The 27,320-nt window shown below is 55.3% G+C and overlaps 1 protein-coding gene across 5 annotated transcripts in view; it reads right to left on the reverse strand.

Annotated features, from left to right (window-relative positions):
* The window catches only part of cyp27a3 (cytochrome P450 family 27 subfamily A member 3), a 416,483-nt gene that overhangs the window by 250,893 nt on the left and 138,270 nt on the right, over window positions 1-27,320 (reverse strand). The window lies entirely within an intron of this gene.

Consider the following 27,320-nt stretch of genomic DNA (forward strand, 5'->3'; position numbering starts at 1 on the left):
GGCAGTGCGATAGAAATGGCCCCAGGGTCACAGTCGTTTCAGTGGGAATGGCCCCAGGGTCAGTCAGTTCAGTGGGAATGGCCCCAGGGTCACAGGCAGTGCGATGGAAATTGCCCCAGGGTCACAGTCGTTTCAGTGGGAATGGCCCCAGGGTCAGTCAGTTCAGTGGGAATGCCCCAGGGTCACAGTCAGTTCAGTGAGAATGGCCCATGGGTCACAGTCAGTTCAGTGGGAATGCCCCAGGGTCACAGTCGGTTCAGTGGGAATGGCCCCAGGGTCACAGGCAGTGCGATGGAAATTGCCCCTGGGTCACAGTTGCTTCAGTGGGAATGGCCCCTGGGTCACAGTCAGTTCAGTGGGAATGGCCCCAGGGTCAGTCAGTTCAGTGGGAATGGCCCCAGGGTCAGTCAGTTCAGTGTGAATGCCCGAGGGTCAGTCAGTTCAGTGGGAATGGCCCCAGGGTCAGTCAGTTCAGTGGGAATGCCCCAGGATCACAGTCAATGCAGTGGTAATGGCCCCAGTGTCAGTCAGTTCAGTGAGAATGGCCCCAGGGTCACAGTCGGTTCAGTGGGAATGGCCCCAGGGTCACAGTCAGTACGATGGAAATGGCCCCAGGGTCACAGTCAATGCAGTGGGAATGGCCCCAGGGTCACAGTCAGTACGATGGAAATGGCCCCAGGGTCACAGTCAGTTCAGTGGGAATGGCCCAGGGTCACAGTCAGTTCAGTGGGAATGGCCCAGGGTCACAGTCAGTTGAGTGGGAATGGCCCCAGGGTCAGTCAGTTCAGTGGGAATGCCCCAGGGTCACAGTCAGTTCAGTGGGAATGGCCCCAGTGTCAGTCAGTTCAGTGAGAATGGCCCCAGGGTCACAGTCATTTCCGTGGGAATGACCCCAGGGTCACAGTCAGTGGGATGGAAATGGCCCCAGGGTCACAGGCAGTGCGATAGAAATGGCCCCAGGGTCACAGTTGTTTCAGTGGGAATGGCCCCAGGGTCACAGTCATTTCCGTGGGAATGACCCCAGGGTCACAGTCAGTGGGATGGAAATGGCCCCAGGGTCACAGGCAGTGCGATAGAAATGGCCCCAGGGTCACAGTTGTTTCAGTGGGAATGGCCCCAGGGTCAGTCAGTTCAGTGGGAATGGCCCCAGGGTCACAGTCAGTTCAGTGGGAATGGCCCCAGGGTAAGTCAGTTCAGTGGGAATGCCCCAGGGTCACAGTTGTTTCAGTGGGAATGGCCCCAGGGTCACAGTTAGTTCAGTGGGAATGGCCCCAGGGTCACAGTTGTTTCAGTGGGAATGGCCCCAGGGTCACAGTCAGTTCAGTGGGAATGGCCCCAGGGTCACAGTTGTTTCAGTGGGAATGGCCCCAGGGTCAGTCAGTTCAGTGGGAATGGCCCCAGGTTCACAGTCAGTTCAGTGGGAATGGCCCCAGGGTAATCAGTTCAGTGGGAATGGCCCCAGGGTCACAGTTGTTTCAGTGGGAATGGCCCCAGGGTCACAGTCAGTTCAGTGGGAATGGCCCCAGGTTCACAGTTGTTTCAGTGGGAATGGTCCCAGGGTCACAGTCGGTTCAGTGGGAATGGCCCCAGGGTCACAGGCAGTGCGATAGAAATGGCCCCAGGGTCACAGTCAGTTCAGTGGGAATGGCCCCAGGGTCAGTCAGTTCAGTTGGAATGGCCCCAGGGTCACAGTTGTTTCAGTGGGAATGGCCCCAGGGTCAGTCAGTTCAGTGGGAATGGCCCCAGGGTCACAGTCAGTTCAGTGGGAATGGCCCCAGGGTAAGTCAGTTCAGTGGGAATGGCCCCAGGGTCACAGTTGTTTCAGTGGGAATGGCCCCAGGGTCACAGTCAGTTCAGTGGAAATGGCCCCAGTGTCACAGTCAGTTCAGTGGAAATGGCCCCAGGGTCAGTCAGTACAGTGGGAATGGCCCCAGGGTCACAGTCAGTTCAGTGGGAATGGCCCCAGGGTCAGTCAGTTCAGTTGGAATGGCCCCAGGGTCACAGTTGTTTCAGTGGGAATGGCCCCAGGGTCAGTCAGTTCAGTGGGAATGGCCCCAGGGTCACAGTCAGTTCAGTGGGAATGACCCCAGGGTAAGTCAGTTCAGTGGGAATGGCCCCAGGGTCAGTCCGTTCAGTGGGAATGCCCCAGGGTCACAGTCCGTTCAGTGGGAATGGCCCCAGGGTCACAGTCAGTTCAGTGGGAATGGACCCAGGGTCACAGTCAGTTCAGAGGGAATGACCCCAGGGTCACAGTCAGTGCAATGGAAATGGCCCCAGCATCACAGTCAATGCAGTGGGAATGGCCCCAGAGTCACAGTCAGTTCAGTGGGAATGGCCCCAGGATAATTCAGTTCAGTGGGAATGGTCCCAGGGTCACAGTCGGTTCAGTGGGAATGGCCCCAGGGTAAGTCAGTTCAGTGGGAATGGTCCCAGGGTCACAGTCAGTTCAGTGGGAATGACACCAGCGTCACCGTCAGTGCAATGGAAATGGCCCCAGCATCACAGTCAATGCAGTGGGAATGGCCCCAGGGTCACAGTCAGTTCTGTGGGAATGGCCCCAGGGTCACAGGCAGTGCAATGGAAATTGCCCCTGGGTCACAGTTGCTTCAGTGGGAATGACCCCAGGGTCACAGTTGGTTCAGTGGGTATGGCCCCAGGATCACAGTCAATGCAGTAGTAAGGGCCCCAGTGTCAGTCAGTTCAGTGACAATGGCCCCAGGATCACAGTCAATGCAGTGGGAATGGCCCCAGGGTCAGTCAATGCAGTGGGAATGGCCCCAGGGTCACAGTCGTTTTAGTGGGAATGGCCCCAGGGTCACAGTCATTTCAGTGGGAATGACCCCAGGGTCGCAGTCAGTGCAATGGAAATGGCCCCAGGATCACAGTCAAGGCAGTGGGAATGGCCCCAGGGTCACAGGCAGTGCGATGGAAATGGCCCCAGGGTCACAGTCAGTTCAGAGGGAATGGCCCCAGGATAAGTCAGTTCAGTGGGAATGGTCCCAGCATCACAGTCAATGCAGTGGTAATGGCCCCAGGGTCAGTCAGTTCAGTGAGAATGGCCCCAGGGTCACAGTCGGTTCAGTGGGAATGGCCCCAGGGTCACAGGCAGTGCGATGGAAATGGCCCCAGGGTCACAGTCGTTTCAGTGGGAATGGCCCCAGGGTCAGTCAGTTCAGTGGGAATGACCCAGGGTCACAGTCAGTTCAGTGGGAATGGCCCCAGGGTCAGTCAGTTCAGTGGGAATGCCCCAGGGTCACAGTTGGTTCAGTGGGAATGGCCCCAGGGTCACAGGCAGTGCGATGGAAATTGCCCCTGGGTCACAGTTGCTTCAGTGGGAATGACCCCAGGGTCACAGTCAGTTCAGTCGGAATGGCCCCAGGGTCACAGTCAGTTCAGTGGGTATGGACCCAGGATCACAGTCAATGCAGTGGTAATGGCCCCAGTGTCAGTCAGTTCAGTGACAATGGCCCCAGGATCACAGTCAATGCAGTGGGAATGGCCCCAGGGTCAGTCAATGCAGTGGGAATGGCCCCAGGGTCACATTCGTTTTAGTGGGAATGGCCCCAGGGTCACAGTCATTTCAGTGGGAATGACCCCAGGGTCACAGTCAGTGCGATGGAAATGGCCCCAGGATCACAGTCAATGCAGTGGGAATGGCCACAGGGTCACAGGCAGTGCGATGGAAATGGCCCCAGGGTCACAGTCAGTTCAGTGGGAATGGCCCCAGGGTCACAGTCGGTTCATTGGGAATGGCCCCAGGGTCACAGGCAGTGCGATGGAAATGGCCCCAGGGTCACAGTCGTTTCAGTGGGAATGGCCCCAGGGTCAGTCAGTTCAGTGGGAATGACCCAGGGTCACAGTCAGTTCAGTGGGAATGGCCGCAGGGTCAGTCAGTTCAGTGGGAATGGCCCAGGGTCACAGTTGGTTCAGTGGGAATGGCCCCAGGGTCACAGGCAGTGCGATGGAAATTGCCCCTGGGTCACAGTTGCTTCAGTGGGAATGGCCCCAGTGTCACAGTCAGTTCAGTGGGAATGACACCAGGGTCACAGTCAGTGAAATGGAAATGGCCCCAGGGTCACAGTTAATGCAGTGGGAATGGCCCCAGGGTCACAGTCAGTTCAGTGGGAATGGTCCCAGGGTCACAGTCGGTTCAGTGGGAATGGCCCCAGGGTCACAGTCAGTTCAATGGGAATGACTCCAGGGTCACAGTCAGTTCAGTGGGAATGGCCCCATGGTGACAGTCGGTTCAGTGGGAATGGCCCCAGGGTCAGTCAGTTCAGTGGGAATGACACCAGGGTCACAGTCGGTTCAGTGGGAATGGCCCCAGGGTCACAGTCAGTTCAGTGGGAATGGCCCCAGGGTCAGTCAGTTCAGTGGGAATGGCCCCAGTGTCACAGTCAGTTCAGTGGGAATGACACCAGGGTCACAGTCAGTGAAATGGAAATGGCCCCAGGGTCACAGTCAATGCAGTGGGAATGGCCCCAGGGTCACAGTCAGTTCAGTGGGAATGCTCCCAGGGTCACAGTCGGTTCAGTGGGAATGGCCCCAGGGTCACAGTCGGTTCAATGGGAATGACACCAGGGTCACAGTCAGTTCAGTGGGAATGGCCCCAGGGTGACAGTCGGTTCAGTGGGAATGGCCCCAGGGTCAGTCAGTTCAGTGGGAATGACACCAGGGTCACAGTCGGTTCAGTGGGAATGGCCCAGGATCACAGTCAGTTCAGTGGGAATGGCCCCAGGGTCACAGGCAGTGCGATGGAAATTGCCCCTGGGTCACAGTTGCTTCAGTGGGAATGACCCCAGGGTCACAGTCAGTTCAGTGGGAAAGACCCCAGGGTCACAGTCAGTCCAATGGGAATGACCCCAGAATCACAGTCAGTTCAGTGGGAATGCCCCAGGGTCACAGTCAGTTCATTGCGAATGGTCCCAGGGTCACAGTCGGTTCAGTGGGAATGGCCCCAGGGTCACAGTCAGTTCAGTGGGAATGGCCACAGGGTCACAGGCAGTGCGATGGAAATTGCCCCTGGGTCACAGTTGCTTCAGTGGGAATGACCCCAGGGTCACAGTCAATGCAGTGGGTATGGCCCCAGGATCACAGTCAATGCAGTGGTAATGGCCCCAGTGTCAGTCAGTTCAGTGAGAATGGCCCCAGGGTCACAGTCATTTCAGTGGGAATGGCCCCAGGGTCACAGACGTTTCAGTGGGAATGGCCCCAGGATCACAGTCAATGCTGTGGGAATGGCCCCAGGCTCACAGTCAGTTCAGTGGGAATGACCCCAGGTTCACAGTCAGTGCAATGGAAATGGCCCCAGGGTCACAGTCAGTGTAATGGAAATGGTCCCAGGGTCACAGTCAGTGCAATGGAAATGGCCCCAGGGTCACAGTCGTTTCAGTGGGAATGGCGCCAGGGTCACAGGCAGTGCGATGGAAATGACCCCAGGGTCACAGTCAGTGTAATGGAAATGGTCCCAGGGTCACAGTCAGTTCAGTGGGAATGGCGCCAGGGTCACAGGCAGTGCGATGGAAATGGCCCCAGGGTCACAGTCGTTTCAGTGGGAATGACCCCAGGGTTACAGTCAGTTCAGTGGGAATGCCCCAGGGTCATAGGCAGTGCGATGGAAATGGCCCCAGGGTCACAGTCGTTTCAGTGGGAATGACCCCACGGTCTCAGTCAGTTCATTGGGAATGACCCCAGGGTCACAGTCAGTACAGTGGGAATGGCCCCAGGGTCAGTCAGTTCAGTGGGAATGACCCAGGGTCACAGTCATTTCAGTGGGAATGACCCCAGGGTCACAGTCAGTGCGATGGAAATGGCCCCAGGATCACAGTCAATGCAGTGGGAATGGCCCCAGGGTCACAGGCAGTGCGATGGAAATGGCCCCAGGGTCACAGTCAGTTCAGTGGGAATGGCCCCAGGGTCACAGTCGGTTCAGTGGGAATGGCCCCAGGGTCACTGGCAGTGTGATGGAAATGGCCCCAGGGTCACAGTCGTTTCAGTGGGAATGGACCCAGGGTCAGTCAGTTCAGTGGGAATGACCCAGGGTCACAGTCAGTTCAGTGGGAATGGCCCCAGGGTCACAGTCAGTTCAGTGGGAATGGCCCCAGGGTCAGTCAGTTCAGTGGGAATGCCCCAGGGTCACAGGCAGTGCGATAGAAATTGCCCCTGGGTCACAGTTGCTTTAGTGGGAATGACCCCAGGGTCACAGTCAGTTCGTGGGAATGGCCCCAGTGTCACAGTCAGTTCAGTGGGAATGACACCAGGGTCACAGTCAGTGAAATGGAAATGGCCACAGGGTCACAGTCAATGCAGTGGGAATGGCCCCAAGGTCACAGTCAGTTCAGTGGGAATGGCCCCAGGGTGACAGTCGGTTCAGTGGGAATGGCCCCAGGGTCAGTCAGTTCAGTGGGAATGACACCAGGGTCACAGTCGGTTCAGTGGGAATGGCCCAGGATCACAGTCAGTTCAGTGGGAATGGCCCCAGGGTCACAGGCAGTGCGATGGAAATTGCCCCTGGGTCACAGTTGCTTCAGTGGGAATGACCCCAGGGTCACAGTCAGTTCAGTGGGAAAGACCCCAGGGTCACAGTCAGTCCAATGGGAATGACCCCAGAATCACAGTCAGTTCAGTGGGAATGCCCCAGGGTCACAGTCAGTTCATTGCGAATGGTCCCAGGGTCACAGTCGGTTCAGTGGGAATGGCCCCAGGGTCACAGTCAGTTCAGTGGGAATGGCCACAGGGTCACAGGCAGTGCGATGGAAATTGCCCCTGGGTCACAGTTGCTTCAGTGGGAATGACCCCAGGGTCACAGTCAATGCAGTGGGTATGGCCCCAGGATCACAGTCAATGCAGTGGTAATGGCCCCAGTGTCAGTCAGTTCAGTGAGAATGGCCCCAGGGTCACAGTCGTTTCAGTGGGAATGGCCCCAGGGTCACAGACGTTTCAGTGGGAATGGCCCCAGGATCACAGTCAATGCTGTGGGAATGGCCCCAGGCTCACAGTCAGTTCAGTGGGAATGACCCCAGGTTCACAGTCAGTGCAATGGAAATGGCCCCAGGGTCACAGTCAGTGTAATGGAAATGGTCCCAGGGTCACAGTCAGTGCAATGGAAATGGCCCCAGGGTCACAGTCGTTTCAGTGGGAATGGCGCCAGGGTCACAGGCAGTGCGATGGAAATGACCCCAGGGTCACAGTCAGTGTAATGGAAATGGTCCCAGGGTTACAGTCAGTTCAGTGGGAATGCCCCAGGGTCATAGGCAGTGCGATGGAAATGGCCCCAGGGTCACAGTCGTTTCAGTGGGAATGACCCCACGGTCTCAGTCAGTTCATTGGGAATGACCCCAGGGTCACAGTCAGTACAGTGGGAATGGCCCCAGGGTCAGTCAGTTCAGTGGGAATGACCCAGGGTCACAGTCATTTCAGTGGGAATGACCCCAGGGTCACAGTCAGTGCGATGGAAATGGCCCCAGGATCACAGTCAATGCAGTGGGAATGGCCCCAGGGTCACAGGCAGTGCGATGGAAATGGCCCCAGGGTCACAGTCAGTTCAGTGGGAATGGCCCCAGGGTCACAGTCGGTTCAGTGGGAATGGCCCCAGGGTCACTGGCAGTGTGATGGAAATGGCCCCAGGGTCACAGTCGTTTCAGTGGGAATGGACCCAGGGTCAGTCAGTTCAGTGGGAATGACCCAGGGTCACAGTCAGTTCAGTGGGAATGGCCCCAGGGTCACAGTCAGTTCAGTGGGAATGGCCCCAGGGTCAGTCAGTTCAGTGGGAATGCCCCAGGGTCACAGGCAGTGCGATAGAAATTGCCCCTGGGTCACAGTTGCTTTAGTGGGAATGACCCCAGGGTCACAGTCAGTTCGTGGGAATGGCCCCAGTGTCACAGCCAGTTCAGTGGGAATGACACCAGGGTCACAGTCAGTGAAATGGAAATGGCCCCAGGGTCACAGTCAATGCAGTGGGAATGGCCCCAAGGTCACAGTCAGTTCAGTGGGAATGGTCCCATGGTCACAGTCAGTTCAGTGGGAATGGCCCCAAGGTCACAGTCAGTTCAATGGGAATGACGCCAGGGTCACAGTCAGTTCAGTGGGAATGGCCCCATGGTGACAGTCGGTTCAGTGGGAATGGCCCCAGGGTCAGTCGGTTCAGTGGGAATGACACCAGGGTCACAGTCGGTTCAGTGGGAATGGCCCCAGGGTCACAGTCAGTTCAGTGGGAATGCCCCAGGGTCACAGTCAGTTCAGTGGGAATGGCCCCAGGGTCACAGGCAGTGCGATGGAAATGGCCCCAGGGTCACAGTCGGTTCAGCGGGAATGGCCCCAGGGACAGTCAGTTCAGTGGGAATGCCCCAGGGTCACAGTCGGTTCAGTGGGAATGACCCCAGGGTCACAGTTGCTTCAGTGGGAATGACCCCAGGGTCACAGTTGGTTCAGTGGGTATGGCCCCAGGATCACAGTCAATGCAGTGGTAATGGCCCCAGTGTCAGTCAGTTCAGTGAGAATGGCCCCAGGGTCACAGTCAGTTCAGTGGAATGGCCCCAGGGTCACAGTCGGTTCAGTGGTAATGGCCCCAGTGTCAGTCAGTTCAGTGAGAATGGCCCCAGGGTCACAGTCAGTGCGATGGAAATGGCCCCAGGGGCACAGTCGTTTCAGTGGGAATGGCCCCAGGGTCAGTCAGTTCAGTGGGAATGGCCCCAGGGTCAGTCAGTTCAGTGGGAATGCCCCAGGGTCACAGTCAGTTCAGTGAGAATGGCCCCAGGGTCACAGTCGTTTCAGTGGGAATGGCCCCAGGGTCAGTCAGTTCAGTGGGAATGCCCCAGGGTCACAGTCAGTTCAGTGAGAATGGCCCCAGGGTCACAGTCAATGCAGTGGTAATGGCCCCAGTGTCAGTCAGTTCAGTGAGAATGGCCCCAGGGTCACAGTCAGTTCAGTGCTAATGGCCCAGGGTCACAGTCAGTGCGATGGAAATGGCCCCAGGGTCACAGTCAATGCAGTGGGAATGGCCCCAGTGTCAGGCAGTGCGATGGAAATGGCCCCAGGGTCACATTCAGTTCAGTGGGAATGGCCCCAGGGTCACAGACAGTGCGATTGAAATGGTCCCAGGGTCACAGTCAGTTCAGTGGGAATTGCCCCAGGGTCACAGTCGGTTCAGAGGGAATGGCCCCAGTGTCAGTCAGTTCAGTGAGAATGGCCCCAGGGTCACAGTCAGTTCAGTGGGAATGACCCCAGGGTCACAGTCAGTGCGATGGAAATGGCCCCAGGGTCACAGTCAGTTCAGTGGGAATTGCCCCAGGGTCACAGTCAGTTCAGTGGGAATGGTCCCAGGGTCACAGTCAGTTCAGTGGGAATTGCCCCAGGGTCACAGTCGATTCAGTGGTAATGGCCCCAGTGTCAGTCAGTTCAGTGAGAATGGCCCCAGGGTCACAGTCAGTTCAGTGGGAATGACCCCAGGGTCACAGTCAGTGCGATGGAAATGGCCCCAGGGTCACAGTCGTTTCAGTGGGAATGGCCCCAGGGTCAGTCAGTTCAGTGGGAATGCCCCAGGGTCACAGTCAGTTCAGTGAGAATGGCCTCAGGGTCACAGTCGTTTCAGTGGGAATGGCCCCAGGGTCAGTCAGTTCAGTGGGAATGCCCCAGGGTCACAGTCAGTTCAGTGAGAATGGCCCCAGGGTCACAGTCAATGCAGTGGTAAAGGCCCCAGTGTCAGTCAGTTCAGTGAGAATGCCCCAGGGTCACAGTCAGTTCAGTGGGAATGGCCCCAAGGTCAGTCAGTTCAGTGGGAATGCCCCAGGGTCACAGTCAATGCAGTGGGAATGGCCCCAGTGTCAGTCAGTGCAATGGAAATGGCCCCAGGATCACAGTCAATGCAGTGGGAATGGCCCCAGGGTCACAGGCAGTGCGATGGAAATGGCCCCAGGGTCACAGTCAGTTCAGTGGGAATGGCCCCAGGGTCACAGGCAGTGCGATGGAAATGGCCCCAGGGTCACAGACAGTGCGATTGAAATGGTCCCAGGGTCACAGTCAGTTCAGTGGGAATTGCCCCAGGGTCACAGTCGGTTCAGAGGGAATGGCCCCAGGGTCACAGTCAGTTCAGTGGGAATTGTCCCAGGGTCACATTCAGTTAAATGGGAATGACCCCAGGGTCACAGTCAGTTCAGTGGGAATGGCCCCATGGTGACAGTCGGTTCAGTGGGAATGGCCCCAGGGTCAGTCAGTTCAGTGGGAATGACACCAGGGTCACAGTCGGTTCAGTGGGAATGGCCCCAGGGTCACAGTCAGTTCAGTGGGAATGGCCCCAGGGTCAGTCAGTTCAGTGGGAATGCCCCAGGGTCACAGTCAGTTCAGTGAGAATGGCCCCAGGGTCACAGTCAATGCAGTGGTAATGGCCCCAGTGTCAGTCAGTTCAGTGAGAATGGCCCCAGGGTCACAGTCAGTTCAGTGGTAATGGCCCAGGGTCACAGTCAGTGCGATGGAAATGGCCCCAGGGTCACAGTCAATGCAGTGGGAATGGCCCCAGTGTCAGTCAGTGCAATGGAAATGGCCCCAGGATCACAGTCAATGCAGTGGGAATGGCCCCAGGGTCACAGGCAGTGCGATGGAAATGGCCCCAGGGTCACAGTCAGTTCAGTGGGAATGGCCCCAGGGTCACAGACAGTGCGATTGAAATGGTCCCAGGGTCACAGTCAGTTCAGTGGGAATTGCCCCAGGGTCACAGTCGGTTCAGAGGGAATGGCCCCAGGGTCACAGTCAGTTCAGTGAGAATGGCCCCAGGGTCACAGTCAATGCAGTGGTAATGGCCCCAGTGTCAGTCAGTTCAGTGAGAATGGCCCCAGGGTCACAGTCAGTTCAGTGGTAATGGCCCAGGGTCACAGTCAGTGCGATGGAAATGGCCCCAGGGTCACAGTCAATGCAGTGGGAATGGCCCCAGGGTCACAGGCAGTGCGATGGAAATGGCCCCAGGGTCACATTCAGTTCAGTGGGAATGGCCCCAGGGTCACAGGCAGTGCGATGGAAATGGCCCCAGGGTCACAGACAGTGCGATTGAAATGGTCCCAGGGTCACAGTCAGTTCAGTGGGAATTGCCCCAGGGTCACAGTCGGTTCAGAGGGAATGGCCCCAGGGTCACAGTCAGTTCAGTGGGAATTGCCCCAGGGTCACAGTCGATTCAGTGGTAATGGCCCCAGTGTCAGTCAGTTCAGTGAGAATGGCCCCAGGGTCACAGTCAGTTCAGTGGGAATGACCCCAGGGTCACAGTCAGTGTGATGGAAATGGCCCCAGGGTCACAGTCGTTTCAGTGGGAATGGCCCCAGGGTCAGTCAGTTCAGTGGGAATGACCCCAGGGTCACAGTCAGTGCGATGGAAATGGCCCCAGGGACACAGTCGTTTCAGTGGGAATGGCCCCAGGGTCAGTCAGTTCAGTGGGAATGACCCCAGGGTCACAGTCAGTACGATGGAAATGGCCCCAGGTTCACAGTTGTTTCAGTGGGAATGGCCCCAGGGTCAGTCAGTTCAGTGGGAATGTCCCAGGGTCACAGTCAGTTCAGTGAGAATGGCCCCAGGGTCACAGTCGTTTCAGTGGGAATGGCCCCAGGGTCAGTCAGTTCAGTGGGAATGCCCCAGGGTCACAGTCAGTTCAGTGAGAATGGCCCCAGGGTCACAGTCAATGCAGTGGTAATGGCCCCAGTGTCAGTCAGTTCAGTGAGAATGCCCCAGGGTCACAGTCAGTTCAGTGGGAATGCCCCAGGATCACAGTCAATGCAGTGGTAATGGCCCCAGTGTCAGTCAGTTCAGTGAGAATGGCCCCAGGGTCACAGTCAGTTCAGTGGTAATGGCCCCAGTGTCAGTCAGTTCAGTGAGAATGGCCCCAGGGTCACAGTCAATGCAGTGGGAATGGCCCCAGTGTCAGTCAGTGCAATGGAAATGGCCCCAGGATCACAGTCAATGCAGTGGGAATGGCCCCAGGTTCACAGGCAGTGCGATGGAAATGGCCCCAGGGTCACAGTCGGTTCAGTGGGAATGGCCCCAGGGTCACAGGCAGTGCGATGGAAATGGCCCCAGGGTCACAGACAGTGCGATTGAAATGGTCCCAGGGTCACAGTCAGTTCAGTGGGAATTGCCCCAGGGTCACAGTCGGTTCAGAGGGAATGGCCCCAGGGTCACAGTCAGTTCAGTGGGAATTGTCCCAGGGTCACAGTCAGTTAAATGGGAATGACCCCAGGGTCACAGTCAGTTCAGTGGGAATGGCCCCATGGTGACAGTCGGTTCAGTGGGAATGGCCCCAGGGTCAGTCAGTTCAGTGGGAATGACACCAGGGTCACAGTCGGTTCAGTGGGAATGGCCCCAGGGTCACAGTCAGTTCAGTGGGAATGGCCCCAGGGTCAGACAGTTCAGTGGGAATGCCCCAGGGTCACAGTCAGTTCAGTGAGAATGGCCCCAGGGTCACAGTCAATGCAGTGGTAATGGCCCCAGTGTCAGTCAGTTCAGTGAGAATGGCCCCAGGGTCACAGTCAGTTCAGTGGTAATGGCCCAGGGTCACAGTCAGTGCGATGGAAATGGCCCCAGGGTCACAGTCAATGCAGTGGGAATGGCCCCAGTGTCAGTCAGTGCAATGGAAATGGCCCCAGGATCACAGTCAATGCAGTGGGAATGGCCCCAGGGTCACAGGCAGTGCGATGGAAATGGCCCCAGGGTCACAGTCAGTTCAGTGGGAATGGCCCCAGGGTCACAGGCAGTGCGATGGAAATGGCCCCAGGGTCACAGACAGTGCGATTGAAATGGTCCCAGGGTCACAGTCAGTTCAGAGGGAATGGCCCCAGGGTCACAGTCAGTTCAGTGGGAATTGCCCCAGGGTCACAGTCGATTCAGTGGTAATGGCCCCAGTGTCAGTCAGTTCAGTGAGAATGGCCCCAGGGTCACAGTCAGTTCAGTGGGAATGACCCCAGGGTCACAGTCAGTGCGATGGAAATGGCCCCAGGGTCACAGTCGTTTCAGTGGGAATGGCCCCAGGGTCAGTCAGTTCAGTGGGAATGCCCCAGGGTCACAGTCAGTTCAGTGAGAATGGCCCCAGGGTCAGTCAGTTCAGTGGGAATGCCCCAGGGTCACAGTCAGTTCAGTGAGAATGGCCCCAGGGTCACAGTCAATGCAGTGGTAATGGCCCCAGTGTCAGTCAGTTCAGTGAGAATGCCCCAGGGTCACAGTCAGTTCAGTGGGAATGCCCCAGGATCACAGTCAATGCAGTGGTAATGGCCCCAGTGTCAGTCAGTTCAGTGAGAATGGCCCCAGGGTCACAGTCAGTTCAGTGGTAATGGCCCCAGTGTCAGTCAGTTCAGTGAGAATGGCCCCAGGGTCACAGTCAATGCAGTGGGTATGGCCCCAGTGTCAGTCAGTGCAATGGAAATGGCCCCAGGATCACAGTCAATGCAGTGGGAATGGCCCCAGGGTCACAGGCAGTGCGATGGAAATGGCCCCAGGGTCACAGTCAGTTCAGTGGGAATGGCCCCAGGGTCACAGGCAGTGCGATGGAAATGGCCCCAGGGTCACAGACAGTGCGATTGAAATGGTCCCAGGGTCACAGTCAGTTCAGTGGGAATTGCCCCAGGGTCACAGGCAGTGCGATGGAAATGGCCCCAGGGTCACAGTCGTTTCAGTGGGAATGACCCCACGGTCTCAGTCAGTTCATTGGGAATGACCCCAGGGTCACAGTCAGTACAGTGGGAATGGCCCCAGGGTCAGTCAGTTCAGTGGGAATGACCCAGGGTCACAGTCATTTCAGTGGGAATGACCCCAGGGTCACAGTCAGTGCGATGGAAATGGCCCCAGGATCACAGTCAATGCAGTGGGAATGGCCCCAGGGTCACAGGCAGTGCGATGGAAATGGCCCCAGGGTCACAGTCAGTTCAGTGGGAATGGCCCCAGGGTCACAGTCGGTTCAGTGGGAATGGCCCCAGGGTCACTGGCAGTGTGATGGAAATGGCCCCAGGGTCACAGTCGTTTCAGTGGGAATGGACCCAGGGTCAGTCAGTTCAGTGGGAATGACCCAGGGTCACAGTCAGTTCAGTGGGAATGGCCCCAGGGTCACAGTCAGTTCAGTGGGAATGGCCCCAGGGTCAGTCAGTTCAGTGGGAATGCCCCAGGGTCACAGGCAGTGCGATAGAAATTGCCCCTGGGTCACAGTTGCTTTAGTGGGAATGACCCCAGGGTCACAGTCAGTTCGTGGGAATGGCCCCAGTGTCACAGTCAGTTCAGTGGGAATGACACCAGGGTCACAGTCAGTGAAATGGAAATGGCCCCAGGGTCACAGTCAATGCAGTGGGAATGGCCCCAAGGTCACAGTCAGTTCAGTGGGAATGGTCCCATGGTCACAGTCAGTTCAGTGGGAATGGCCCCAAGGTCACAGTCAGTTCAATGGGAATGACGCCAGGGTCACAGTCAGTTCAGTGGGAATGGCCCCATGGTGACAGTCGGTTCAGTGGGAATGGCCCCAGGGTCAGTCGGTTCAGTGGGAATGACACCAGGGTCACAGTCGGTTCAGTGGGAATGGCCCCAGGGTCACAGTCAGTTCAGTGGGAATGCCCCAGGGTCACAGTCAGTTCAGTGGGAATGGCCCCAGGGTCACAGGCAGTGCGATGGAAATGGCCCCAGGGTCACAGTCGGTTCAGCGGGAATGGCCCCAGGGACAGTCAGTTCAGTGGGAATGCCCCAGGGTCACAGTCGGTTCAGTGGGAATGACCCCAGGGTCACAGTTGCTTCAGTGGGAATGACCCCAGGGTCACAGTTGGTTCAGTGGGTATGGCCCCAGGATCACAGTCAATGCAGTGGTAATGGCCCCAGTGTCAGTCAGTTCAGTGAGAATGGCCCCAGGGTCACAGTCAGTTCAGTGGAATGGCCCCAGGGTCACAGTCGGTTCAGTGGTAATGGCCCCAGTGTCAGTCAGTTCAGTGAGAATGGCCCCAGGGTCACAGTCAGTTCAGTGGGAATGACCCCAGGGTCACAGTCAGTGCGATGGAAATGGCCCCAGGGGCACAGTCGTTTCAGTGGGAATGGCCCCAGGGTCAGTCAGTTCAGTGGGAATGGCCCCAGGGTCAGTCAGTTCAGTGGGAATGCCCCAGGGTCACAGTCAGTTCAGTGAGAATGGCCCCAGGGTCACAGTCGTTTCAGTGGGAATGGCCCCAGGGTCAGTCAGTTCAGTGGGAATGCCCCAGGGTCACAGTCAGTTCAGTGAGAATGGCCCCAGGGTCACAGTCAATGCAGTGGTAATGGCCCCAGTGTCAGTCAGTTCAGTGAGAATGGCCCCAGGGTCACAGTCAGTTCAGTGCTAATGGCCCAGGGTCACAGTCAGTGCGATGGAAATGGCCCCAGGGTCACAGTCAATGCAGTGGGAATGGCCCCAGTGTCAGGCAGTGCGATGGAAATGGCCCCAGGGTCACATTCAGTTCAGTGGGAATGGCCCCAGGGTCACAGACAGTGCGATTGAAATGGTCCCAGGGTCACAGTCAGTTCAGTGGGAATTGCCCCAGGGTCACAGTCGGTTCAGAGGGAATGGCCCCAGTGTCAGTCAGTTCAGTGAGAATGGCCCCAGGGTCACAGTCAGTTCAGTGGGAATGACCCCAGGGTCACAGTCAGTGCGATGGAAATGGCCCCAGGGTCACAGTCAGTTCAGTGGGAATTGCCCCAGGGTCACAGTCAGTTCAGTGGGAATGGCCCCAGGGTCACAGTCAGTTCAGTGGGAATTGCCCCAGGGTCACAGTCGATTCAGTGGTAATGGCCCCAGTGTCAGTCAGTTCAGTGAGAATGGCCCCAGGGTCACAGTCAGTTCAGTGGGAATGACCCCAGGGTCACAGTCAGTGCGATGGAAATGGCCCCAGGGTCACAGTCGTTTCAGTGGGAATGGCCCCAGGGTCAGTCAGTTCAGTGGGAATGCCCCAGGGTCACAGTCAGTTCAGTGAGAATGGCCTCAGGGTCACAGTCGTTTCAGTGGGAATGGCCCCAGGGTCAGTCAGTTCAGTGGGAATGCCCCAGGGTCACAGTCAGTTCAGTGAGAATGGCCCCAGGGTCACAGTCAATGCAGTGGTAAAGGCCCCAGTGTCAGTCAGTTCAGTGAGAATGCCCCAGGGTCACAGTCAGTTCAGTGGGAATGGCCCCAAGGTCAGTCAGTTCAGTGGGAATGCCCCAGGGTCACAGTCAATGCAGTGGGAATGGCCCCAGTGTCAGTCAGTGCAATGGAAATGGCCCCAGGATCACAGTCAATGCAGTGGGAATGGCCCCAGGGTCACAGGCAGTGCGATGGAAATGGCCCCAGGGTCACAGTCAGTTCAGTGGGAATGGCCCCAGGGTCACAGGCAGTGCGATGGAAATGGCCCCAGGGTCACAGACAGTGCGATTGAAATGGTCCCAGGGTCACAGTCAGTTCAGTGGGAATTGCCCCAGGGTCACAGTCGGTTCAGAGGGAATGGCCCCAGGGTCACAGTCAGTTCAGTGGGAATTGTCCCAGGGTCACATTCAGTTAAATGGGAATGACCCCAGGGTCACAGTCAGTTCAGTGGGAATGGCCCCATGGTGACAGTCGGTTCAGTGGGAATGGCCCCAGGGTCAGTCAGTTCAGTGGGAATGACACCAGGGTCACAGTCGGTTCAGTGGGAATGGCCCCAGGGTCACAGTCAGTTCAGTGGGAATGGCCCCAGGGTCAGTCAGTTCAGTGGGAATGCCCCAGGGTCACAGTCAGTTCAGTGAGAATGGCCCCAGGGTCACAGTCAATGCAGTGGTAATGGCCCCAGTGTCAGTCAGTTCAGTGAGAATGGCCCCAGGGTCACAGTCAGTTCAGTGGTAATGGCCCAGGGTCACAGTCAGTGCGATGGAAATGGCCCCAGGGTCACAGTCAATGCAGTGGGAATGGCCCCAGTGTCAGTCAGTGCAATGGAAATGGCCCCAGGATCACAGTCAATGCAGTGGGAATGGCCCCAGGGTCACAGGCAGTGCGATGGAAATGGCCCCAGGGTCACAGTCAGTTCAGTGGGAATGGCCCCAGGGTCACAGACAGTGCGATTGAAATGGTCCCAGGGTCACAGTCAGTTCAGTGGGAATTGCCCCAGGGTCACAGTCGGTTCAGAGGGAATGGCCCCAGGGTCACAGTCAGTTCAGTGAGAATGGCCCCAGGGTCACAGTCAATGCAGTGGTAATGGCCCCAGTGTCAGTCAGTTCAGTGAGAATGGCCCCAGGGTCACAGTCAGTTCAGTGGTAATGGCCCAGGGTCACAGTCAGTGCGATGGAAATGGCCCCAGGGTCACAGTCAATGCAGTGGGAATGGCCCCAGGGTCACAGGCAGTGCGATGGAAATGGCCCCAGGGTCACAGTCAGTTCAGTGGGAATGGCCCCAGGGTCACAGGCAGTGCGATGGAAATGGCCCCAGGGTCACAGACAGTGCGATTGAAATGGTCCCAGGGTCACAGTCAGTTCAGTGGGAATTGCCCCAGGGTCACAGTCGGTTCAGAGGGAATGGCCCCAGGGTCACAGTCAGTTCAGTGGGAATTGCCCCAGGGTCACAGTCGATTCAGTGGTAATGGCCCCAGTGTCAGTCAGTTCAGTGAGAATGGCCCCAGGGTCACAGTCAGTTCAGTGGGAATGACCCCAGGGTCACAGTCAGTGCGATGGAAATGGCCCCAGGGTCACAGTCGTTTCAGTGGGAATGGCCCCAGGGTCAGTCAGTTCAGTGGGAATGACCCCAGGGTCACAGTCAGTGCGATGGAAATGGCCCCAGGGACACAGTCGTTTCAGTGGGAATGGCCCCAGGGTCAGTCAGTTCAGTGGGAATGACCCCAGGGTCACAGTCAGTACGATGGAAATGGCCCCAGGTTCACAGTTGTTTCAGTGGGAATGGCCCCAGGGTCAGTCAGTTCAGTGGGAATGTCCCAGGGTCACAGTCAGTTCAGTGAGAATGGCCCCAGGGTCACAGTCGTTTCAGTGGGAATGGCCCCAGGGTCAGTCAGTTCAGTGGGAATGCCCCAGGGTCACAGTCAGTTCAGTGAGAATGGCCCCAGGGTCACAGTCAATGCAGTGGTAATGGCCCCAGTGTCAGTCAGTTCAGTGAGAATGCCCCAGGGTCACAGTCAGTTCAGTGGGAATGCCCCAGGATCACAGTCAATGCAGTGGTAATGGCCCCAGTGTCAGTCAGTTCAGTGAGAATGGCCCCAGGGTCACAGTCAGTTCAGTGGTAATGGCCCCAGTGTCAGTCAGTTCAGTGAGAATGGCCCCAGGGTCACAGTCAATGCAGTGGGAATGGCCCCAGTGTCAGTCAGTGCAATGGAAATGGCCCCAGGATCACAGTCAATGCAGTGGGAATGGCCCCAGGTTCACAGGCAGTGCGATGGAAATGGCCCCAGGGTCACAGTCGGTTCAGTGGGAATGGCCCCAGGGTCACAGGCAGTGCGATGGAAATGGCCCCAGGGTCACAGACAGTGCGATTGAAATGGTCCCAGGGTCACAGTCAGTTCAGTGGGAATTGCCCCAGGGTCACAGTCGGTTCAGAGGGAATGGCCCCAGGGTCACAGTCAGTTCAGTGGGAATTGTCCCAGGGTCACAGTCAGTTAAATGGGAATGACCCCAGGGTCACAGTCAGTTCAGTGGGAATGGCCCCATGGTGACAGTCGGTTCAGTGGGAATGGCCCCAGGGTCAGTCAGTTCAGTGGGAATGACACCAGGGTCACAGTCGGTTCAGTGGGAATGGCCCCAGGGTCACAGTCAGTTCAGTGGGAATGGCCCCAGGGTCAGACAGTTCAGTGGGAATGCCCCAGGGTCACAGTCAGTTCAGTGAGAATGGCCCCAGGGTCACAGTCAATGCAGTGGTAATGGCCCCAGTGTCAGTCAGTTCAGTGAGAATGGCCCCAGGGTCACAGTCAGTTCAGTGGTAATGGCCCAGGGTCACAGTCAGTGCGATGGAAATGGCCCCAGGGTCACAGTCAATGCAGTGGGAATGGCCCCAGTGTCAGTCAGTGCAATGGAAATGGCCCCAGGATCACAGTCAATGCAGTGGGAATGGCCCCAGGGTCACAGGCAGTGCGATGGAAATGGCCCCAGGGTCACAGTCAGTTCAGTGGGAATGGCCCCAGGGTCACAGGCAGTGCGATGGAAATGGCCCCAGGGTCACAGACAGTGCGATTGAAATGGTCCCAGGGTCACAGTCAGTTCAGAGGGAATGGCCCCAGGGTCACAGTCAGTTCAGTGGGAATTGCCCCAGGGTCACAGTCGATTCAGTGGTAATGGCCCCAGTGTCAGTCAGTTCAGTGAGAATGGCCCCAGGGTCACAGTCAGTTCAGTGGGAATGACCCCAGGGTCACAGTCAGTGCGATGGAAATGGCCCCAGGGTCACAGTCGTTTCAGTGGGAATGGCCCCAGGGTCAGTCAGTTCAGTGGGAATGCCCCAGGGTCACAGTCAGTTCAGTGAGAATGGCCCCAGGGTCAGTCAGTTCAGTGGGAATGCCCCAGGGTCACAGTCAGTTCAGTGAGAATGGCCCCAGGGTCACAGTCAATGCAGTGGTAATGGCCCCAGTGTCAGTCAGTTCAGTGAGAATGCCCCAGGGTCACAGTCAGTTCAGTGGGAATGCCCCAGGATCACAGTCAATGCAGTGGTAATGGCCCCAGTGTCAGTCAGTTCAGTGAGAATGGCCCCAGGGTCACAGTCAGTTCAGTGGTAATGGCCCCAGTGTCAGTCAGTTCAGTGAGAATGGCCCCAGGGTCACAGTCAATGCAGTGGGTATGGCCCCAGTGTCAGTCAGTGCAATGGAAATGGCCCCAGGATCACAGTCAATGCAGTGGGAATGGCCCCAGGGTCACAGGCAGTGCGATGGAAATGGCCCCAGGGTCACAGTCAGTTCAGTGGGAATGGCCCCAGGGTCACAGGCAGTGCGATGGAAATGGCCCCAGGGTCACAGACAGTGCGATTGAAATGGTCCCAGGGTCACAGTCAGTTCAGTGGGAATTGCCCCAGGGTCACAGTCGGTTCAGAGGGAATGGCCCCAGGGTCACAGTCAGTTCAGTGGGAATTGTCCCAGGGTCACAGTCAGTTAAATGGGAATGACCCCAGGGTCACAGTCAGTTCAGTGGGAATGGCCCCATGGTGACAGTCGGTTCAGTGGGAATGGCCCCAGGGTCAGTCAGTTCAGTGGGAATGACACCAGGGTCACAGTCGGTTCAGTGGGAATGGCCCCAGGGTCACAGTCAGTTCAGTGGGAATGGCCCCAGGGTCAGTCAGTTCAGTGGGAATGCCCCAGGGTCACAGTCGGTTCAGTGGGAATGGCCCCAGGGTCACAGGCAGTGCGATAGAAATTGCCCCTAGGTCACAGTTGCTTTAGTGTGAATGACCCCAGGGTCACAGTCAGTTCAGTGGGAATGGCCCCAGTGTCACAGTCGGTTCAGTGGGAATGGCCCCAGGGTCACAGGCAGTGCGATAGAAATTGCCCCTGGGTCACAGTTGCTTTAGTGTGAATGACCCCAGGGTCACAGTCAGTTCAGTGGGAATGGCCCCAGTGTCACAGTCGGTTCAGTGGGAATGGCCCCAGGGTCACAGGCAGTGCGATAGAAATTGCCCCTGGGTCACAGTTGCTTTAGTGTGAATGACCCCAGGGTCACAGTCAGTTCAGTGGGAATGGCCCCAGTGTCACAGTCAGTTCAGTGGGAATGACACCAGGGTCACAGTCAGTGAAATGGAAATGGCCCCAGGGTCACAGTCAATGCAGTGGGAATGGCCCCAGGGTCACAGTCAGTTCAGTGGGAATGGTCCCAGGGTCACAGTCGGTTCAGTGGGAATGGCCCCAGGGTCACAGTCGGTTCAATGGGAATGACCCCAGGGTCACAGTCAGTTCAGTGGGAATGGCCCCAGGGTGACAGTCGTTTCAGTGGGAATGGCCCCAGCGTCAGTCAGTTCAGTGGGATTGACACCAGGGTCACAGTCGGTTCAGTGGGAATGGCCCCAGGGTCACAGTCAGTTCAGTGGGAATGACCCCAGGGTCACAGGCAGTGCGATGGAAATTGCCCCTGGGTCACAGTTGCTTCAGTGGGAATGACCCCAGGGTCACAGTCGGTGGGAATGGCCCCAGGGTCACAGTCAGTTCAGTGGGAATGGCCCCAGGGTCACAGGCAGTGCGATGGAAATTGCCCCTGGGTCACAGTTGCTTCAGTGGGAATGACCCCAGGGTCACAGTCAGTTCAGTTGGAAAGACCCCAGGGTCACAGTCAGTCCAATGGGAATGACCCCAGAATCACAGTCAGTTCAGTGGGAATGCCCCAGGGTCACAGTCAGTTCAGTGGGAATGGACCCAGGGTCACAGTCAGTTCATTGCTAATGGTCCCAGGGTCACAGTCGGTTCAGTGGGAATGGCCCCAGGGTCACAGTCAGTTCAGTGGGAATGGCCACAGGGTCACAGGCAGTGCGATGGAAATTGCCCCTGGGTCACAGTTGCTTCAGTGGGAATGACCCCAGGGTCACAGTCAATGCAGTGGGTATGGCCCCAGGATCACAGTCAATGCAGTGGTAATGGCCCCAGTGTCAGTCAGTTCAGTGAGAATGGCCCCAGGGTCACAGTCGTTTCAGTGGGAATGGCCCCAGGGTCACAGACGTTTCAGTGGGAATGGCCCCAGGATCACAGTCAGTGCAATGGAAATGACCCCAGGGTCACAGTCAGTGTAATGGAAATGGTCCCAGGGTCACAGTCAGTTCAGTGGGAATGGCGCCAGGGTCACAGCCAGTGCGATGGAAATGGCCCCAGGGTCACAGTCAGTTCAGTGGGAATGGCCCCAGGGTCACAGTCGTTTCAGTGGGAATGACCCCAGGGTTACAGTCAGTTCAGTGGGAATGCCCCAGGGTCACAGTCAATGCAGTGGTAATGGCCCCAGTGTCAGTCAGTTCAGTGAGAATGGCCCCAGGGTCACAGTCGTTTCAGTGGGAATGGCCCCAGGGTCACAGACGTTTCAGTGGGAATGGCCCCAGGATCACAGTCAATGCTCTGGGAATGGCCCCAGGCTCACAGTCAGTGCAATGGAAATGACCCCAGGGTCACAGTCAGTGCAATGGAAATGACCCCAGGGTCACAGTCAGTGTAATGGAAATGGTCCCAGGGTCACAGTCAGTTCAGTGGGAATGGCGCCAGGGTCACAGCCAGTGCGATGGAAATGGCCCCAGGGTCACAGTCAGTTCAGTGGGAATGGCCCCAGGGTCACAGTCGTTTCAGTGGGAATGACCCCAGGGTTACAGTCAGTTCAGTGGGAATGCCCCAGGGTCATAGGCAGTGCGATGGAAATGGCCCCAGGGTCACAGTCGTTTCAGTGGGAATGACCCCAGGGTCACAGTCAGTTCAGAGGGAATGACCCCAGGGTCACAGTCAGTACAGTGGGAATGGCCCCAGGGTCAGTCAGTTCAGTGGGAATGACCCAGGGTCACAGTCATTTCAGTGGGAATGACCCCAGGGTCACAGTCAGTGCGATGGAAATGGCCCCAGGATCACAGTCAATGCAGTGGGAATGGCCCCAGGGTCACAGGCAGTGCGATGGAAATGGCCCCAGGGTCACAGTCAGTTCAGTGGGAATGACCCCAGGGTCACAGTCGTTTCAGTGGGAATGGTCCGAGGGTCACAGTCGGTTCAGTGGGAATGGCCCCAGGGTCAGTCAGTTCAGTGGGAATGCCCCAGGGTCACAGTCAGTTCTGTGGGAATGCCCCAGGGTCACAGTCAATTCAGTGGGAATGGCCCCAGGGTCACAGGCTGTGCGATGGAAATTGCCCTTGGGTCACAGTTGCTTCAGTGGGAATGACCCCAGGGTCACAGTTGGTTCAGTGGGTATGGCCCCAGGATCACAGTCAATGCAGTTGTAATGGCCCCAGGGTTAGTCAGTTCAGTGAGAATGCCCCAGGGTCATGGTCGGTTCAGTGGGAATGGCCCCAGGGTCACAGTCGGTTCAGTGGTAATGGCCCCAGGGTCACAGTCATTTCAGTGGGAATGACCCCAGGGTCACAGTCAGTGCGATGGAAATGGCCCCAGGATCACAGTCAATGCAGTGGGAAAGGCCCCAGGGTCAGTCAGTTCAGTGAGAATGGCCCCAGGGTCACAGTCATTTCAGTGGGAATGGCCCCAAGGTCACAGTCAGTTCAGTGGGAATGACCCCAGGGTCACAGTCAGTGCAATGGAAATGGCCCCAGGATCACAGTCAATGCAGTGGGAATGGCCCCAGTGTCAGTCAGTTCAGTGGGAATGGCCCCAGGGTCACAGTCAGTTCAGTGGGAATTGCCCCAGGGTCATTGTCAGTTCCATAGGAGTGGCCCCAGGGTCAGTCAGTTCAGTGGGAATGCCTCAGGGTCACAGTCGGTTCAGTGGGAATGGCCCCAGGGTCACAGTCGGATCAGAGGGAATTGCCCCAGGGTCACAGTCAGTGCAGTGGGAATTGCCCCAGGGTCATTGTCCGTTCCGTGGGAGTGGCCCCAGGGTCACAGTCAGTTCAGTGAGAATGGCCCCAGGGTCACAGTCAGTTCAATGGGAATGGCCCCTGGGTCACAGTCAGTTCAATGGTAATGGCCCCAGGTTCACAGTTGTGTTCTTTATGTGAGATTGGAAATTCTTGGGACCTATTCCCTCATCTGCACCAGGTGCACCGGGCTCCAGCTCCAGAGAGAACGTATTAAGGAACTGAGCTGCAGTCTGATGACCTTTGACTCATATAGGAGAATAAGGAGGTGAAAGACAGGAGCTACAGGAAGGCAGTCACTCCTAGGTTGCAGGAGGCAGGTAACTTGGTGACTGTCAGGAGAAGAAAGGGAAATTCCCCTCAACAATAAATATACTGTTTTGGATACTGTTGAGGGGGGTGACTTACCAGACCTGCTGGAATGAAGTCTGGCATTGTGACTCAGAAGAGAAGAGAGGTGAAGATATGCAGTTGTGATGGGAGATTCCACAGCTAGAGGAATGGAGACAAGATTCTGTGTACGTCTGGATGGTATGTTGCCAGGATCATGGGTGTCTTGGATCGGGTTCACGGCATTCTAAATGGGAAGAGTGAGCAGACAGAAATCTTGCTGCATATTGGCACCAATGACATTGGATTGAAAGGCAAAGATGTCCTGAAGCAAGATTCAGGGAGCTTGGTAAAAAGCTGAAAAGTAGTAGGTAATCTCTGGATTGCTGACCGTGCCATGCACCAGCGAGGGTAAGAATGGGACCGTTTCCCAGGTGAATGTGTGGCTGAGGAACGGGCGCAGTGGTCAGGGGTTCAGATCTATGGATTATTGGGATCTATTCTGGGGAAGGTACGGCCTGTACAAAAAGGACAGGTTACACCTGAACACAAGTGGGACCAATATCCTTTTGAGCAGATTTGTCAGAGCTGTTCAGGAAGGTTTAAACTAACTTGGCAGAATGGGAACTGGAATGATAGCACTGAGGATGAGACACTAGGTTTACAAAGAGGCAATGTGCAGTGAGACTCAGCAAGGAAAGGGGGATGATAGGGTAAAATTGCAGTCAACGGGATGAGTTGCAACGTAAAAGGGAGTCAAAATCAAAAAGAGTGAATACAGGACTGAAGGTGTTATATTTGAATGCACACAGTATACAAAATAAGGTAGATGAACTTGTAGCACAGTTACAGATTGGCAGTACAGATTGTGGACGTTACTGAGTTGTGGCTGAAATAAGATTATAAGGGGAGCTTAACATCCAAGGATGCACGTTATATCAAAAGGACAGACGGGTAGGCGGGGGGGGGGGGGGTGGCTATGGTGGTAAAAAAATGAAATCAAATCCACAGAAAGAAGTGACATAGGATTGGAAGATGTAGAATCCAGGCAGATTGGGATAATCGGGTTGGTGCTGGATCCCAAGAGGGGATATTTATAGAATGCCTAAAAGTTGGCTTTTTAGAGCAGCTCAAGGTTGAGCCCACTAGGAGATCAGCTCTTCTGGATTGTGTGTTGTGCAGTGAACCGGGATTAATTAGAGAGCCCTTATAAGTCAATTCCATTAATATGATAGAACTCACACTGCAGTTTGAGTGGGAGAAGCCATATTATATGGCCGTAAACCATCTGGCTGTATCCATATTACAGTGGAATTAAGAGGCATGAGAGAGGAGCTGGCCAAAGTTGATTGGAAAGGGACACTAGTAGGGATGACAGCAGAGCAGCAATGGCTGGAATTACTGGGAGCAGTTCAGAAGTCAATTACATTAATATGATAGAATTCACCCTGCAGTTTAAGTGGGAGAAGCCATATGTAGGGCTCTCAGTACCATTAACTGTTCAGGCTAACAAAATGGCTTCTTTATATTGTTATAATGAAATGGCATCTCTGTAATGTTACTTAATGCTGTAATGCGTTTCTGTAGTTGAAATGTTTGGGCTATAATTGCAGATAAGGGGGAACTAACCAATTGAGAATTGTTATGCTACCTTGTATGAGTGAGCTGAGCAGGAGTTTGCGGTTCTTCGGGGAGGCGACCGAGGAGGACGAACGTGTGAGGAGTGGACAGCAGTCCCAGGGTGGCTTATACTGGACGTCAGCAGTTCGGATGGTGGCCAAAGGCTCGGAAGGTCGTTGTGGATGGAACGGGAGGCGTGAGCTCCAACGTATTAAAATATTATGTGCACAAACTAATAAACTTACTGATTTGGAACCTTTCGGTTATCTGTTTCTACTAACCCATCACTAAGAAATAACTATAAAGCTGTAATTATTTACTCGCCTTGGGTGTATTGTCTGATATTTGTGTTGCGAGCGTGTACTGGGGGGCATTACACCGTATTTACACCGAAGTGTTGCACTGTTGGCAATGGCGAACGGGGGCAAATAGGGGGCACAGATGCTACACATATTATATGGCCGTAAACCATACACAAACATATTTGGCCGTAAACAATATCCATATTACAGTGGAATTAAGAGGCATGAGAGAGGAGCTGGCCAAAGTTGATTGGAAAGGGACACTAGTAGGGATGACAGCAGAGCAGCAATGGCTGGAATTTCTGACAGCAGTTCAGAAGATGCAGGATAGATACATCCCAAAGAAGAAGTAGTATTCTAAAAGCAGAATGACACAAACATGGCTAATGAGGAAAGGCAAAGCAAAGAGAGGGCATATAACAGAGCAAAAATTAGTGGGAAGTTAGAGGATTGGGAGGCTTTCAAATGCCAACTAAAAAAGTCATAAGGCTGGAAAAGATGCCTTATGTAAGCTAGCCAATAATATTAAAGAGGATACCAAAAGTTTCTTCAGATACATAAAGAGTAAAAGAGAGGTGAGAGTGGATATTAAACTGCTGGAAAATGATGCTCGAGAAGTAGTAATGGAGGTCAAGGAAATGGTGGATGAACTGAGTAAGTTTTTTGCATCAGTCTTCACTGAGGAAGACACAAGCAGCATGCTATACGTTCAAGACTGTCAGGGGACAAAAGTGAGTGTAGTTGCTTATCACTAAGGAAGCTGAAAAGTCTGAAGGTAGATACATCACCTGGACCAGATGGACTACACCCCAGGGTTCTGAAAGAGGTGGTTGAAGAGATCATGAAGGCATTAATAATAACCTTTTAAGAATCAATAGATTTTTGGCATGGTTCTGGATGACTGGAAAATTGCATAGTCTATTTTCTAAATGCAGAGAAAAATTTGAGGTGCAAAGGAATTTGAGAGTCCTCATGTGGGATTCCCTGAAGGTTAATTTGCAGGTTGAGTCTATGGTGAGGAAGGTAAACGCAATGTTAGCATTAATTTCAAAGGGATTACAATATAAAAGCGAGGATGTAAAGTTGAGGCTTTATAAACCACTGGTGAGGCCTCGCTTAGAGTATTGTGAGCAGTTTTGGGCCCCTTATCTAAGGATGTGCTGAAATTGAAGATGGTTCAGAGGAGGTTCACGAGAATGGTTCCAGGAATGAAAGGGTTACCATATGATGACCGATTGATTGCTCTGGGCCTGTACTTACTGGAATTCAGAAGAATGAGGGGTGGGGGGGAATCTCATTGAAACTATCATATATTAAAAAGCCTTAATAGAGTGCATGTGAAGAGGGTGTTTCCTATAGTGGGGGAGTCTAGGATCAGAAGCACTGCCTCAGAGTAGAGGGATGTCCATTTAGAACTGAAATGAAGCAGAATTTCTTAAGCCAGAGAGTGGTGAATCTGTTTGTTGTCACAGGCGGCTGTGAAGGTCAAGCCATTGGGTATATTTAAGGCAGAGGTTGATAGATTCTTGATTAGTCGGGGCATGAAGGGTTAGTTATGGAGAGAAGGCAGGACACTGGGGCTGTAAGGGAAATGGATCAGCCATGATGAAATGGCGGAGCAGACTCGAT

The sequence above is a fragment of the Hemitrygon akajei genome, chromosome 5 (genome assembly GCF_048418815.1).
Source record: "Hemitrygon akajei chromosome 5, sHemAka1.3, whole genome shotgun sequence".
Lineage (NCBI taxonomy): Eukaryota > Metazoa > Chordata > Chondrichthyes > Myliobatiformes > Dasyatidae > Hemitrygon > Hemitrygon akajei.